This window comes from Arachis ipaensis, chromosome B10 (genome assembly GCF_000816755.2).
Source record: "Arachis ipaensis cultivar K30076 chromosome B10, Araip1.1, whole genome shotgun sequence".
In the NCBI taxonomy this organism is placed as follows: Eukaryota; Viridiplantae; Streptophyta; class Magnoliopsida; order Fabales; family Fabaceae; genus Arachis; species Arachis ipaensis.
Window position 1 is genome coordinate 97,509,816 of NC_029794.2, and position 15,834 is coordinate 97,525,649.

The 15,834-nt window shown below is 35.0% G+C and overlaps 1 long non-coding RNA gene across 1 annotated transcript; it reads right to left on the reverse strand.

Annotated features, from left to right (window-relative positions):
• On the reverse strand, nucleotides 335-1,060 carry LOC110268282. Its single transcript, XR_002356454.1, has 3 exons — nucleotides 1,047-1,060; nucleotides 712-779; nucleotides 335-613 (listed from the first exon to the last, which is right to left on the reverse strand). It is a non-coding gene; the product is annotated as an uncharacterized LOC110268282 (long non-coding RNA).

The window sequence follows — 15,834 nt, forward strand, 5'->3', positions numbered from 1 at the left end:
AGATGATTTTTAATTCATACATGATTCAAAAGTCATAATCCAAGTCATAATAGAAATGTCATAATCCAAAAATAAAGTATCAAAGTAACATTTTTCAATAATACGTCTTTAACATATAATCCTTAATATACGTCTGAACATATCAAGCAAGGTCATGCTTCCTTGTTGATTGTTCCAGAAGACCTACTTCCTAACTCTTTTGGTGATGGAATCTCACTCTCCTGATCCAATCCCTACAACAAAAATATAATTATTATGAGCACAAGAAATGCAAGAAAAAGGCATATATTGATATATATTTTAGGTCTGATTTAATTTAGAGGTTCACAGCATATCGAACCATTTTTTGATGCCTGTGCAAGGCCAAAATCGGCTATCTGTGAAACGATGTGACACAGGAAAAAAACCGAATCAATTAACACTTAAAAGGTGTCTATGACTATCTAAATATTACTGCATCATAAAATTTGTGCAGTTTTTGAACTATTCAGTTCTGAAAAAAGAGGATGAATAGTTATCCCACCTTAGCAACAAAATTTTCATCCAGAAAAATGTTGCTAGACTTAATGTCTCTATGGCACAAAGGAGGATCACAATATAAATGAAGGTACTCCTGCATGTGACAATGCAAAGGAAAAGTGTGATTCAACAATAAAAATACCAAACAAGAAGATATTAAAGCTTGATATTAAACTAATCAATCATATGTACCAATGCATTAGCTACGTCAATCGCAATTTGGATTCTAGTTCGCCAACTTAGCGGTGTTCTACCAGGAGCTGCACAACAAAAAAAGAATAAAGTGAGATCGGGTTTGTTAGGGGGAACAAGCTAATAGATTGAGCTATATTCCACAATTCTCTAAGGCTATTATTTTGTTGAATAGATAATTGTTATTAGAAAAAGATGCAGAAGAGCATAATAGTAATATCTTAAAGTGTACTATTATTGAAAACAATATATAGATAGAGGTGTCCTTTTAAATCCAACCAAATAATATCTTAAATGTACCATTGAAAAAAATGTATAGATACTAAGAGGCATACAATGAAGATGATCTAAGTCTCAGTCTCACGGATATTTGATAGTTAAGAGGTCTCATAAACCCCCAATATAACTTGCATATCTTCAACACTAGCAAGCCCAACAAATGGAGTATTGTCAATATTCCATGTTGCAGCAGCCAGCAGATGTAGGTATTTTCCTTTTCACTTTAATTAATATCAAGTTGGTTAAGTACTAAACAAATTCATCCCATTTCTACCTATCCCAAAAACAACTATATTTTCTCAACTTGGATAAAAAGACTCCTTCTCAAGAGAAATAGAAACTTAATCATCTTATAAAATTTAATTAATCAAATTCTTAATAATAAAATTTAAGTATGGGTAAATAATAATATTTAAAAAAGAAAAGTCCCAACAAGAACAATAGAACTTACTGCACGGAATCAGGAGGCAAAAGAAGCATGGTAAATGGCTTAGATGGTGGAACAATAGAACTATAACTAGGAAGGGCATGCTTAAAGGTGATCATGAGTTTGACTTTTGAATAGAGTTGCTGATGAGTGCTCAGAATTATTTTGGCTGTATACATACCGGTACGAGATATATGAAAGGAAAACTCAACCTTCAAGGTATGCATGTCATGAAAATGAATCTTACGATCCCAATTCTTACAAGAAATTTAAAATTGAAAATTTTTATTTATGGAATGACTTATTTCAATTTCTTTTAAGGTATTTTTTATAGTGGTTATTATTCACTTATCTAACTCAAATATAAAGAAATAGATCCCACATCGAAGCGTATACCAAAATACTCTGTTTCTGATTAAAAACCGCAGCAGCTCCTTGGACACCCTCTGTTTCTGACTCGGTTAGAGCATTTAGATGAGAGCTTAAGTCCTTAACCTACAAATCAACAAGTTAACTACCAGACTGTATACTAAACCGACGAAGGTATGACAGAGAGTAAGAATGAAGTGGAAGTAAACTTTTATGATTGAAAAATACTTTTTATTATAACATAAAAATGCATCTTTCATGTTAGTTGCAGCTAATAATTAAGGATTTTTCAGAAGTTTTAGTATTTTTTGTGCATTTAGTACTAATCAACCACATTTGCCTAGAGCTAGAATTTATCATATCTAATTATACTATTTACTAGCTTTGAAATTTGTAAGAAATGTTGTATCGCTAATTGTTGTAGAACAAATGATAAAAGCATGTAGTCCTATTTGGTGCAAACAAACTTATGGCTTGGGGTCCCATTTGGTTTCTCTATAAAGGACTAAATAGAGTGTCATAATAGAAAGATTTATATGAAGTTGAACCAAAGTTTTATGATCTGCTTCCACTCATCACACTCATTCAGTGAAAGTCAAATTAAATTACCAATACTAATTAAGCAAAACTATAAAGATTTGAACTGATGAATATATATAATTAATAAGACTAAAACTGGTGGTATTTGAGCTAGTTCTGGACTATATTCACATTGCTCAGAACCACCATAACCATTAACTCTTACTTCATTGCTCAATGGCAGCAGCAACACCAGTGCCACCTAAAACAGTATATCAATTACAGATTCATTGAATTTCTCCTAGATTAAGAATTTTCTCCAATATGCAAACAACAAAATCAACTTTTAACCATATCACCAAATCAAATGTGTTGCATTAGCATCAATTTTTAACCATAGATAAGAAATTGAAGTTAGATGAAAAAAATCCTCAACGAAGATAACAGCCAAAGGAAATATTATAACAAGGCTTCTCAATGATTTTTTTGTTTTGGGATTAAAGAGAAAATTAGACAGTAGAGGAGGAATACAAAGGACAACAGATTCTCTTTACAAAAATGAGCAATCAGAAGAAAAGTTCAAAATTCTAGAATATGCAATAAGCATAGCATCAAAACTAGGCATTACCTTAACTTTATCAAGAATAACCAACGGTCCAGCAACACCAGACACAGTTCTGTATTCTGCAACATCAAAAAACAATCTTATTCTTGCCAATGTGATAAACTGATCAACCCAATAACCATTCAAAAATACTTTTCTTCCCCACAATGACAAGCACAAAAAAGAAATGGTGATTTGCTAATTCATCAACCAGTGAAACAAAATGTTTACCACTTCAAAGCATTTGATATTCAATAACCATCTACAGTTTAGGAGCATTATTTTGCTTTAACTATTTTCTCAATCAAATTGCTGCTCGTCACTTTCAAAAGTTTCTTCCGAACCCTAAAAGTTAAAATTGAACAAAACGTCCAAATTATGTATTGCGATACAGTAAGAGGAGGAATGAACCTCTACACCGGTTTTGGCTTGGAAGTTGACAAAGGAATTCCTCTCCTGCAGAACGCAATCCCTAGTGGGGGATCTGAATGGTAAGGAAGGAAAGGAGAGACTCATCAAAAAGGAAGGAAAGGAGAGGAAAGGAAGGAAAGGAAGGAAAGAAAGCTGACCTAGATCGTCGTAGAGGAAGGCATTGACGATTTTGGCAGAGAAGACACAGAGGATGACAAGGAGAGGAAGCTAGAGGAGACGTCACCGGAGGAAATCGCCGCTGTAGGAGATGTCGTCGATGCAGATGCAGATCGATGCCAGAGGAGATGTCGCTGGAGGAGATGTCACCGGAGAAGGTCGTCGGAGAACGCAAGAGGAACGGAGATTGTCACAGAGGCCATACAGGAGAACAGCGTCACAGCAGTTCAAAACTGCCCTAATCACAGCGTCACAGTGTCACAGCTGATGGGGACGACGGAGCGGAGGTAGAGATCGCGGGACATTGAAATAGGCTCAACGAGCTTGAGAACATAAATGAAGATGTAAGCGAGGGAAGAACAGAAGGCCATGTGGATCATGGTGAGTGATATTGGGTAGGGCCAGTTGTACATCTTGTGATCTAAGATGTACTTGTTGTACATGATGACCGTGAAGCTCAGGAAGATCCATATCGCGACGTAGGTGTATGATAGGATGATCTTCTTCACGACGCCGTCCGAGACCGCCATTGTTGATGGATTGATTGATGGATCTGTGGTTGTAATTGGCTTTGTAACCCTAACCCTGAGATTTGGGGGTTTTTGAAGAGTGAAGAGGGGTGGTGATGTATAAGAGAGAAAGAGTGAGATCTCAGATCTGGCCGAATTTCAGGGGATTGCCATTCAATGCAATTTTTTCAAGTACAGTACAACAATGGGGGTTCAAAACCGCCCTAATTACAAAAACCGCCACAAATCCAAAAGTAAATTATGGCATCAACGGAAAATGTTAGAATATTCAAATATTATGGCGGTTCTTCAAAACTCCCATAATATAAATGCCATTTTAACTTCTTTTTTTTGTAGTGTGCATATGTGATGTAAATGAAAGAGCATATATGAATGTGTGAAAAAAGTGAGAATAGGAAAGTTAGGTTGCACATTTTTGTTATTGGATTAATAAAGGTTGAATTGGATACTTAAACTAATCAAGGATTCAATCAATTTAGTCCACTTAGCCATATCTATCCCACCTTGACCCTAACCCCATTAAAACCCTAATAAGTCCTCATGATAATTGCATTCATGCATCACATGGTTGTTGATTGTTAGATGAAAAGAAAATCCTTGAAAACATGATTAGAAGAGACTTGTAAAGTGAATTGACCTTAAACACCGAATGATTAGAGCGCATACACTCCTAGTGAGGGTTCAATTACTCAATTCTATGTTTCCACACCTCGTATCATGCGTTCTTGCAAGTTGCTTCATTTTGATGAGATAAATCAATTCTTTAGATTTTGTTTGCATTGAATTATTTCTTTGCTTGGCCCTATATGTCTATATACTTGCTTGGAATTTGATTGTTTGTTTTCACCAAATCAATAGGAAACTATATATATATATATATATATATATATATAGTATACCTTACATGCATATAGATAGTTGCATTCAATAAGTTGATTACCCCTTTTGATTATTCTCCTTGTTTGGTTTAGTATGATGAAATGCTATTGTTTAAGTGTGGGAAAACTAATGAGTCCATATTTTTCGATATATTTCAGCTTGATTTGAATAGATTTCATCACATAAACTCACACTTATTCACTAAAATAGCATATATTTGTGTTTTATCCATAGATTGGACCTAAATGTGAAAACATCCATTTTTATATCTAAATTGGTGATTTTAATTCCACTTTCATGCCATTCAATGCCGTGATATATTTTGTGAGTGATTTCAGGTCATTTTTGCAAGATTGGCTAGGCAAAAGTGGAAGAAAGCATGTACAAGGGAGAACACTTGAAGAAAACAAGGAAAAGCACACACAGACAAGTGTGCGTGCGCACAAGTACCCGTGCATACGCACAAGAAGGAATTTGTAGGTGTGCGTACGTACAGGTGGACTTTCAGCAAAGTGTGCATACGCACAGGACCCTGCACATGATTTCATTAATGAAACGCGTGATGCGCGATTTTGGGAGCCTTTGGCCAATTTTTGAAGGCTCAATGCTGAAATTGAAGTGCTATATGAAGGGGATATCAACACATATGAAGGCATTAGGTTTTATTTGGTAGCATTAGCTAGAATTAGGACTTAGACATAATTTTCCATAGTTTTACATAGTAGGAGTAGGAGTAGTGTAGATTAGGGAGAGCTCTCTTAGGATTTTTAATTAGGGTTCATTGTAGCATTTTATAGCAAGTTTTGATTTTGGATTTTGCTCATCTTTTGTAAGTACTCTCAATTTCCTCTTTAATTTTACTACTTTTGCTTTTATGTTCTTATGGTTCAAGTTACTTTGTTTATATATGCAATTTTGGTATCTTGAAGTTTTGATTGATGAATTTAATGTTTTATACCTTATATATGCTTGATTGCATGTTTATAGTTGGTCTTATGAATATTTTGGTTATAGATTTTATTTTTCTTTGCAATTTCCTATGTCTTGGTTTTATGCCCACAAGCTGTTTGTGAAAATGCCAATTATGAGTTTTGAGTAGATTTTCACACCTTGGCTTGGGATTTGAGTTCCTAGGATACTAGAGTCATAATGTTCGACATTTAGTGGCAATTCTTGGGTAGTTAGTTGACTCTTGTTTTTATTGACGCTAGCTTTTTACTAACTAGTTTGGTAAGTTAACTAGGACTTATGGATTAAGGTCAATTATGCTTGCTTGACCTACTCCTCGATGTTAGGGTTAACTAAGCGAGATTGACTCATCATAGTTGCCATAGTTGTGGTTATGGCGATGATAGGATTCCTTGGATCCTCATTCCCAAGTCAAGGCTCTTTTTATGCATTCCTAGCATTTTCACTAAGTTTTTATCTTGTTTCCTTTTTAATTGCATTAATTATCAATTTTGATCATTCTTTAGTCCTTTCATTTCTTAGTTCTTTTAATCTTTTGTTCTTTGATTACAAAACCCCTTTTCCCTCACAACCGAAAGTGCAACACTTCGATTGCATCCTAGGGAGAACGACCCGAGGTTTAATTACTCTCGGTTATTTTAATTTGAATTTGACATTTGATTAAGAGAATTCATTGTTGGTTTGGACTATGCTACTAACGAATTGATTCTTATTTTGATTGATTCTAAATCGACAATAATTCTCTCTTATCACTCCCACAACGATAGCACAGTCCTATCTTAGTTTGGCATGGCTAGTCTGGATGGTATCTCCCGCATCTTTGGCACTCCAAATCTTCTGAAGTAGCCTTTGCCCACTTTTCTTTACCATTTCCCGTGGGGTTGTCATTTTTTCGGTAATTGTTCCAACCTTGGGAAGGCTGAGGTGGACACCCACTCCTTTTGAAGTCTATTCCTCTCAGCGCAAAACTCTTTGTCTAGATCCTTTCTATGGGACTCCCTGTGGTCACTCCTCGCTATATCAGTTTTCTTGCAACACTCTTCCACCACTCGACTATTGTTAACTAACTCCGCAAACTCTTAACCTCAAGAGGCGCCACAACTCGCATGATATCATCCCTCAAACCATCTTGGTACTTCATACACTTTCACCCCTCATATTCTTCAGGAGCACCCTAACAAACCTGTGAGAAATGACACAACTCTTCAAATTTGCTCGTATAAGCAGCCACCAACATTGATCCTTGTTTAATTGTAGTAGCTCTAATTCCTTAGCCTGTCTTGCAGAGTTTGAGAAGTATTTCTTGTAAAACTCCCCTTTGAACATCTACCAGGTAATCACCTCATCTCTATTCCTTTGCTGTAGCAGTCGGTAAGCTCCTTGCCACCAGTGTTGCGCTTCTCCACTTAACTGATATGCAGCGAATTCCACCAACTGACTCTCAGGTACATGTTGCGCTTGCATTGCCATTTTCTATCGCCTGGAACCAATTATTGGTTTTCGTCGCATCATTTGAACCCTTGATATTGGGGATTGACCTTCAAAAAGGATGCCAAAGTTATCGGACCTCCATTAGCTTAGTTCCCCTCAAGTCCGTTACCGTTCCCGTTCATTCATTCCATAACTTGGTTTGTAGCCGTAGTATTTACGCACATCGGATTCATAAAAGTGATAGAGGGAAATCGTCGGTTAAAAATTTTCACAAAATAATTCCATTTCAAGTATAGTTCCAAACCAATAGACAACCTTTAATCAAAGTTTAATTTGTTTATCACAAGTACAAACCCAATAAAAACCGAGAGTATTTAAACCTCAGGTCATCTCTCAAGAAATTGCAGGGAAGTGTGCATGTTATTGGTTATGGGTGTATATTTTTTGGGTTTTGGGTTTGATAACAAGAAATTAAAACTAACAACTAAGAAAAGTCTTGGCAAGGAATGAGAATTGAAATTCCTATCCTCATTATCATCCTCAATTATGATGGTAATTGTCTTTTGCTCTCACTTAATTAACCTCTAACAATTGAAGGAAAGTCAAGTGAGCAAAATTGACTCTAATCCAAAAGTCCTAATCAAAGATTAGTTTTAGTAGAATTCAAGCCAACAAGAAATCTTCAATCACCAATCAACAAAAGAGTTTGATAACTCAAGAGTCTCTAATCACTCAACCCAAGCCAAGAGCACAAAATTCTACACTAAAATCCAACCAAGTATTCTATCAAACACTTGGAAGGCATAAAATGAAAGCATAGTAAAATAGCAAGAAATAATAAATTCTATGACTACCAAATGCAAGAAAACAATAATAAGAACTCAATTAAAGAATGTTACTAAATCAAAACAAGCAATAAAACCTAAATCTAAGAGAAATCTAACCTAATTCTACCATAATTCTAGAGAGAAGAAAGAGATTCTCTCTAAAATATGACCTAAAGAATGTTACTAAACTATCCTAATTTCTGTCCCCTTCATCCTTCTTGATTTTGGCCTCAAATAGCTTCAGAATTGAGTTGGATTGGGCTTTAGCAGCTGCAGAATTTGCCCCTAGCGTGCTTTATTAAGTTGGTCACGTGCTGCTTGTCACGCGTACGCGTGACGAATAGCAGATTTCTAAAACTTCATTTCTTCATGAATTCTCCACTTTGCATTTTTTTCTTCATTCCTTCAATCCAATCCTTGCTTTATAAACCTGGAATCACTTAATAAACATATCAAGGAATCAAATGGGATTAAAGTGAATTAAATTTGGCAAATTAAGGGCCTAAAAAGCATATTTTTACTCTTAAGCACAATTTAGGGAGAATTTACAAAATTATGCTATTTTAGTGAATAAATATGAAAAAAGTTGATAAAATCCACTAAATTCAATACAAGATAAACCACAAAATTGGGGTTTATCAAAGAGAAGTCATAGTAGCCAAGAGCATGGCTTGGTTATCCCCCGATGTACCTTCTTCATTTTCTCTCCATATTCAGGTTTGACCACGTGCACGAGTCATCATTCGGGTCATGTCCACACCAAACAAGCGATATTAAGATGATCAGTCTCAATATCTCAAGTTAAGTGCTTCGAATTCTCAAAAGTATACTCATAATCAGAGTATGCATTGAAGCATAAGCAGTCCATCCCTCAGGCTCACGAGGACGAACTGCTCTGATACCATAATATAACACCCTAATATTCAAATCCTTATGCTCGAGTCATAACTTAATGATAATAAGGTGGTACGACTCTCAAGGTGGATTATAATACATACATACATATATATATATATATATATATATATATATATATATATATATAAGTTGAAAGGAAAAATTAAACGAGAAGCCTGAAAAGGAGTAAAATAAAATCACAAACAGAAACTCTCACGTATCGATAAAACAGAAGATAAAGCACACATTTAAACGAAGGTAAAGATAAGTAGTAAGGAAGGATATGATAAGGATAGGATATAAACATATAACATAAGTAAATAGCCACTAGCCACGACCCGCAAAGTTTAGGCCGGCTAGGGTTACAGGAGTAAAAGCAGTTGACAACAGAATTTCCTATAAGTTGAAAGAAAAAATTAAATGAGAAGCCTGAAAAGGAGTAAAATAAAATCACAAACAGAAACTCTCACGTATCGATAAAACAGAAGATAAAGCGCACATTTAAACGAAGGTAAAGATAAGCAGTAAGGAAGGATATGATAAGGATAGGATATAAACATATAACATAAGTAAATAGCCACTAGCCACGACCCGCAAAGTTTAGGCCGGCTAGGGTTACAGGAGTAAAAGCAGTTGACAACAGAATTTCCTATCTCTCCCAAGGATACATCATCACCTTTATAGGCAAGTTCTAAAATAAATATTTATATGCATCATATTAAATATTTTCAAAATAAAAAGGACAGATTCTGAAAGTACAAAACAGAATCAAATAGACCTCACCATCGACCAGACGAATCTAGCTCACTACTGAGCACCAGGACCTGCATCTAAAAAATAGAGAATATATACAAAATGAGAATCCATGACCCATGGGTTTCCAGTACGGTAAAAGTGCCAAATAAATACAATGCACTATAATTAGAACTCGCTAAGCATCTTAAACTCCATACGTCGACATGTCATTTTCCATTGGTAAGTTCTCACTAATCCTTAATTAATCAGGAAACTAATTAAGGGATTCTAATCTAAACCTTTTATATCATTTATCTCCATAATTCTCACAACCTTCCAACATTCCAACGGAACCAACCCTTAGTTAATTTGACTCAGTTATTCTGTATCAATACCTCAAATCATCCTGTTCAATACTCATCATTTTTAATCAATCATTTCATCATTTCATTTTGACAAAGACATCCCTCAGCGTCAACCAACATCAGCATAAGGGACCTCTCAGTTGTATAAGCAGAAACAATACAAACAAGTAATACACAAGTAAGGTAAATAAGGCAAGTAGCATTTATTCATATAACATATTCAGTTAGGCAAACTAATACAATTAGGCAAAGCAAAACAAATCAAACATATGCAAATATGATATATGTCTGCCCTATGGCCAATGAGCTCATCTGTCGATTATACAGCCAACCCAACACACCCTGTAGCTAACCCGGATATCGTCTCTCAATACGAAGGGAACCGTAACCTTCAAGGAGGGAATCCTCAAGCTCCCATTTAGAGAGACACTGTGATGTAATGACAGGGAATCCTCAACCTAACTCATTCACACCGCAGCTAGGAATTGAATCGAAGGAAATCCTCAACCTTCTCCATTCAATTCCCCGATGTAGCAAGAGAGGAAATCATCAACCTCACTTGCCCACTACAATAAGAGAGAGAATCCTCAACTTTATCTTGCCTATCAGTGAGCGGGATCCAATCGAAACTCATTTTAATTCAACACAAGCAAACATGCCCACTATCTGAAATAATCATTACAGAATTAAACCTAAGGGAATCCTCGACCTTCTATTTAACTCTCTTGTGCGACAAGTGAGGGAATCCTCAACCTCAAGCTCGTCTACCGCGACAAGAGAGGGAATCCTCAACCTCATCTTGTTTATCACAACTAGTAAGAGAATCCTCAATCTCAACTTACCTTTACATGAGTGGGATAACACCACCGTCCGCACAACACAATTCTTATTGTCTTTTTAATCATAGTCACAACACAAGAGAGGGAATCCTCTACCTCAACTCGCCTATTCATCCCGGGATATAGTGCTCGTCACACTCACCATCATCATCTTGTCTAAAACTTCACTCACTTGTACAACATATAACTCGAAGGGAATTCTCAACCTCCCCAATCCGCCATCATTCACCAATTATCAATAACTTACATCCATCACTCAATTCGCTCATTATCATCATCATTTTCATCATACTCAATCTTTACTCCTCATCACATTCATCCTTATCACGCGTCACTTTCCATCTTATTCATTTTCCTTAATTCCACTAACTTAACTCTTTAGATTCGGCCTCTAACTCTTCCATTCTTAATTACACCGGCTCTATACTCTTATCGGTGTTTATAAAGGTTTAAAAGGCTAAAAGAATGGTTAAAAGACTTAAAAATACACTTTTTCAAAACTTGGAGGTTGTGCATATGCATGCCTATGGGTTACGTACGTATGATTGAAATTTTGGGAGTCGCGTACGCGAGTCCTTGTTCGCGTACGCAAGTGTTGAAGATAGGAGCTTTTCCTCGCGTCACGTACTACGTCCGCGTACGCAAGTGGGCAATTTTGACATTGCAGCGTACGCATGCCTCCTTTCGCGTACGCGGGACCACTGGACAATGGCCAGTGTCCGCGTCACATGGCACCTCTGCACGCCAGTGTTGCAGAATTGCCAAAAAGTTGTTTAAGTGTAAAAATTAGTTTTTGAACCCAATTTTCAATCCTTCATATCTTTTTATACAAAATTTATTTTTCAACCATTCTTGAACTGTTGGAAAGATAGATAAATGAATTTTCATAAAAATCTAATTTTGAAAATTTTTCAACTCTGCGGACCGAGTTACAGCCCGTCGAAGTTGGCTAAAAATCTATTTTAACAAAAAACACACATTTACCAATTCTTTCAATTGTTCATAAGCCAAAACATTTTCACTCAACAATTTTACCACAAACCAACCCCTTCACGTTCTTATACTGAACCAAATTCAAACCTACTTCATTTACTTATTTCAACTCAAATTTCATCTATTTCACATCTCAAACCTCAATTCACTAATATCTTTGTTCCTCTTTTCTACCACTCTGGCTAACTTCCTTGTTCTAATAAGTTTTCCTTAATTGTGTTGTCCATGTTAATGTACTTTTCTACCCTTTCTTGTACCTCATGGAGAGAGTTTAGGTGCCTCTTTAAAATTGATTATGAAAAAAGGTCCATTATTGAGTACATTCACCAACCCCATGATGGCCATCTCTGTTGGTAGGCTCTGGATTTTCAAACAAATTTTATTGAACATTTCCATATAGGCTCTAAGGGATTCTCCTGGCTTTTGTTTTACCTTGAGAAAATTTGGAGTGTGTTTGGTCTTGTCTTTTTGAATGAAAAGTTGGATTTTGGATAAATCATCAAAAAATGATATTGACCTTGGGGTTAAATTTTGAACCATTGTATGGTTGCCTTGGTTAATACGGTCAAGAGCACCTTGCATCGAGTTACATCAGACACATATGCTAAATACATTAAGCTTTTAAAGTTACTGAGGTGATGTTGGGGATCTTGGTTGTATCGTCGTAAAAGTCTATATCTGAGCTCTTAAAGTTCGTGGGAAACTTTACATGCATGATTTCCTCGAAAAAGGGTCACTACCTGAAGGAGTTAAGTCTTTTTCTTCCCAAATTCCCCTATTTCTTAGATCAGTTTCCAATTTCTTCAACTTGTCTTCCAATTCTTTCGATTGCGTAATTCCCTCCACAACTGTGGCATGGACTCTCTTTATTTTTCCAACTTGATTTCTAGTTGGTCAAGTTGTCCTTGGTGACCATGGACAAAGCCTATGATCTTTGCTATATTTTCAATCCTTGGTCTTTCTGGTATGTGAATTTAGGAGCTCATTCATCATCTTTGTCGCTCATCTTTGCTTTTTTTAGACTGCTGAGATATAGAGAATGCTCGATCATCATTACGATGAACTCCACTTTATGATCTTGAGTCAGATGCAGTACGTTCGTCTTCAGGATGTGAGTTTGTCATGGTTGAAGGTTGATCTCCAGTTCTCCACACAGCGCCAATGTTCTGCAAGAATACCTGAAACCAAAGTCATATGGGTCTATATGTGAGGTCTATAGTCCATTGAATAAAGGTTCTGATTTGTTCACCAAAGTAGTGAAGCTGTCCGACGTCTTCGAGTGGATGATGGTGGCAGATACCTACAAGGGAGTATGATACTTAAGTTATCAAGAGTCTTAGGCAATTTTAAGTGAATTGGGATTGAGAAATCCCTGAGGTTGATGAGGAATTTATAGGAAAAGTAATGACTTGGTCATCACTATAGAATTGCCCCTCTTGTGATAATGGGTAGGTATTTGATAAACCCCTATTTTATGATAATTTCTGGATAAAAATATGGAGTTTATTAACTTATCTTACATTTATTCACCAAGAATGCATGTTATTATTATTTTTTCCTAAATTGTGCTTAAGAGTTAAAAGCATGCTTTTTAGGCTTTTAAAACTGTCAACTTTCATTCACTTTAATTCCATTTAATATCGTAATGTGTTTGTTGAGTGATCTCAAGTTTAACAGGAAAAGAATCACTTAGAAGTGGAGCAAAAGCATGCAAAAGTGAAGAAATAATGGAGAATTAAAGATTTGAAGATCCCGCTGCCATTCGTACGCATCTTTCTCAATTAGTGTGCATGCACGACGCGTGCATACGCATGACATACAGCGCATGCCTCATTAATGAAAGCACATGACCACAATTTTAGGGCTCATTTAGTGCCCAATTAAGCTATATTCTGAAGAGAAGAAAGAAGCAAAAAGGCCAAGGGAATGGAAGACAAGGGGGGTTACCAATTGAGAGTGTGTAAAGAGTTTTTATGATTTATAGTTTTTAGAGAGAGAAGCTCTTTCTTCTCTCTAGGTTTTAGAATTTTTTAATCAATTTTTGTTCTAGTTCTTGAATTGAATCTTAGTTAAATCTAGTTTTGTTATTTGAATGTTTGTTCTCCATTTTAATTCTATTTAGAAACTTTTTGCAAGTCACTTCTTCTTATTTTGTTAATTTGTGGATTTTGTTAATTTTGAATTTCTATTAATATATTGATGTTTTTATATTTTATATGTTTTAGTGAATTGATATTGTTGATATTCGGTAGTAATTAAATTTAATTTTGATTAATTTTTATGATTTCATGATGTTTTCTCTTATTGCTCACCAAGTGTTTGATGAAATGTTTAATTTAATTATGGAGTAGATTTTTCAATTCTTGGATTGGGGTTGAGTAATTAAGGATTCTTGAGTTATCAATGTCCAATATTGATTGGTAATTTAGGGTTGTTAGTTGATTTGATTTTCACTACACTAATCTTTTGCCAAATTTGATTGGTAAGTTGATTAAGATTTGTGGATTGAGAATAATTATGCCTAATTGACTTTTCTTCGATATTAGGGGATGATATAGTGAAAATAACTCTTAATAATTGTCATGTTTGTGGTTGATAACAAGGATACGAAGCCTAACTTCTCAACCCTAGCCATGACCTTTTAAGTATTTGATTACCATCTCTTTTATTTACTCTATTCTCTTAGTCCTTTTAGTTTAATTCCATTACTTCCAAGTATAGTTACCTCTTAATTGTTACCATATCGATTGCATGCTTACTAGATAGTTGTTTACTTGCTTACTGCTTTTACTTATTGCAATTTTATTGTTAGTTTTTCTTTAATTCTAGTTACCTTACCTTTTCGCATTCATATTCAAAACTCCCAAATTCCATAACCAACAATGTGCATTCAATTGCAAGTCCAAGGAAGAACGACCCGAAATTCAACTCCTAGTTATTGATTTGATTTTTGTGACAACCTTCTAAACTTTGATTGTGAGTTGGTTGTCGGTTTAGACCATACTTGCGACGTAATTGAGTTTTTAAGACTTGAAAATTTCTGAACCTGTAATTAACCCGCATCAGTATTCTCCTGAGATATGGAGAGTTATCCCACGTTATAATGGTTGCTAACCTGTAGATGAGTATCTAAAATAATGGAGTGAAAAGACTTTTTTTATTGCACAAGTTGAGTTGGTCGTGGGTCACAAAACTTGCGCTCCGACAGATTGATTGATCTAGAATTCTATTAAATTGAATATGTAAGTTTAATGGATTTTCTCAAAATAGTTCAATCTTTACTAAATCTGTGATCCTTAATTATTTGGGTCAGAATATAAATAAAATATTATAGAGATTATTCATAATTTATGTGTGAACAAAGAGAATTAAAAGGGAGTAGCTTAATATTTTTTAGTAAAATAATAATAAAACCCATTGTATACAAATTTACATTGATGTTTTATTTTGTTGTTCTTTAGTCCATATTTGTCATTCATAAGCTGTTTTTTTAATTGATTAATTGTTTAAAAATTAGAAGTAAAATTAATCGTTCATATATATTAAAATAATTCATAAATTTTTAGCGGTACTTGGATACAACTTTCAAGAAAGATCTCTTTTAATTGAAAACCATCAAAATAGTATTTTTGTATTAAAATAATAGCCATGTCCCATGTGGTATATAGTCCAAAAATTTTCGAACAATAAACTATTAATCATATATTTTTGGATTTTTTACTCTTCTAATATATTTTTGTAGGTTGATATGGTACGAAATCAATTTCATCGATGTTGCAATTTTGTCACGATGGATGTGAAATTTTTTCAAATGTTGTTTCGGTGACTTTTAATTTTGGATAATGCTACTTATTCTTTAAAATTCAGCCTTT